The 2,102-nt window shown below is 27.1% G+C and overlaps 1 protein-coding gene across 3 annotated transcripts in view; it reads right to left on the bottom strand.

The window, feature by feature from the left end:
* LOC100159506 (cytochrome P450 4C1) overlaps nt 1-2,102 on the bottom strand; it is a 28,465-nt gene that overhangs the window by 707 nt on the left and 25,656 nt on the right. The window lies entirely within an intron of this gene.

Here is a 2,102-nt window from a genome sequence, read left to right on the forward strand (position 1 = left end):
GGGTAGGTATTTAACTAAATACAATTAACAATACTATACTATAAACTAAATATATCAGGAATAAATTACAAAATATAATTAACTACTAACTAACTCATAATATTAACTACTTTGATTATATTAAATATTTTTAACATTTATGATAATGTATTGGTTGGTACATTATTATAAACACACAATATTTATATTTTAGACATAATTACTTCGCATAGCTACAATTCTGAACCCATATGTCCTTTCTGCTTTTTTCTCTTGGAAAACGGAACAATTTAATTTTGTTTTTCCGGGAATTACTACAGTTTGGGCAGGGGCGTATTTAAGTAGGGGCTATGGGTCCCATTGCCCAGAGCGGCAAATTTTTAAAGATTTAGAGGGGCGGCAAATTTTTATTTTTATTTAACAAATTATTCATTTTTCGTCACACATGTAGGTATTTTGAAAGATTTACTATTTTATTTATAATATTTTTTCACTCTTAACTGGTACAATAATGTTGTTTAAATGTCTAATTATACCTTCCTTGTTGAATGTAACATTACAATTTTAAATTAGTATATATTTTAGTGATGATCAAAATTGGTCTTGGTCTTGTGGTCTCGCAAGACTCTTGCTGCAAGACCAAGACCAAGATGGTACTGGTCTAGCAAGAGCAAGACCAAGACCAAAACAAGACCATCACTGCAAGGCTCTTGCAGTCTTGCAATTTTTTTTTTCCCCGAAAACACATTAATGTACCTATCTAAAGTCCATTAACTAATAATTTATAACGAAAATAATAAGAATTTATTTGTATTGTTATGAAATTTTATCAGAACCTATTTGAGGAAATGGCAAATTATTGAAAAAAAAGATTAAAAATATAATGAGAATTAATATTACAAAATAACAGTTGTTTCATACTAATTAACAATTACTGAAAAATTATTTTATTTTCCCAAAATCGATAAAAACGTCGAAAGTTGTCTTGCTAATAGAATACTGAATAATGTATGTCCATAACACACCTTTACTTTGAATCGATTATAGGTACTAATAATTGCTGAAAGTCATTACGGACTACGGTAGGTATCATTTTAATAGGAAGTGCGTTTTTATTTTTATTCGTAGCTTGTGTGATTTTTCTGTACTGTACATTGTGTTCTTAAACTAGTGTCTTATACAGTAACTATAGCAAGTTTTAAACGAGTGTAATAAAAATTAAATTGTTTGACTTGTTTTATGTTAATGTTTGATTTATGAATATACTATGTAATATATTGGACTAAGTTTCATCTTAGAGATCATAGCAAAAAACCTACACACAGCTATAACATGTATTTAGTTTTTTTTATATATTCTGTGAAAATAGCAAGAGCCTTGCAAGAGTCTTTCGCAAGACCAAGACCAAGACCTTGACTGAGTCTGCAAGACCAAGACCAAGATTTTGAATGTCTTGGTCTTGTTTTGATCATCACTATTTATTATATATATTATATACAGTATATTAGTAAATACATTTACTGTTGAGGAGGGGGCGGCAAAAATGTGTTGCCCCTATCCTGAAATTCCTAAATACGCCACTGATCACAATATCCATTAGGTACTTATAACGCGTTATACATCAACAACAAACCGTGATACTATCATAGATATATAATAGTATACTTTAGAAGTTTCAAGTATACCCAAGAATAATATTACACGATCACAACAAAATAACTAATATAGTTATTCTAAGTTTTTAATATGTAATTTCGTCCAAATTTGAACTTAAAATTACTATAAAAATAAACTGTGTAAATGTATTTTTTAGATTTTTTGGTAACAAAATTAATTACTTACGTGGAATTTTTTTTTAAATTTTCAAATCTTAGTTATAAAAATTAAACATTTTACATATTTTTAACTACAAAATAATTATTCAAATTCAAATTTGATAAATTTTGTCAAAATTCGATCTTTTTAAATGCTTATAAAAAAAATGTGTACCTATGTATTTTTAATATTTTTCCACTGATATTGTAGCATATATCAGAAGGCCTTGTTTTACATTTTTACACTTTTTGGCCCAACAGATAAAAATATATTGATATTTTATAGAAAAAAAAACTAAAAAAATTGAA

This window comes from Acyrthosiphon pisum, chromosome A2, assembly GCF_005508785.2.
Source record: "Acyrthosiphon pisum isolate AL4f chromosome A2, pea_aphid_22Mar2018_4r6ur, whole genome shotgun sequence".
Lineage (NCBI taxonomy): Eukaryota > Metazoa > Arthropoda > Insecta > Hemiptera > Aphididae > Acyrthosiphon > Acyrthosiphon pisum.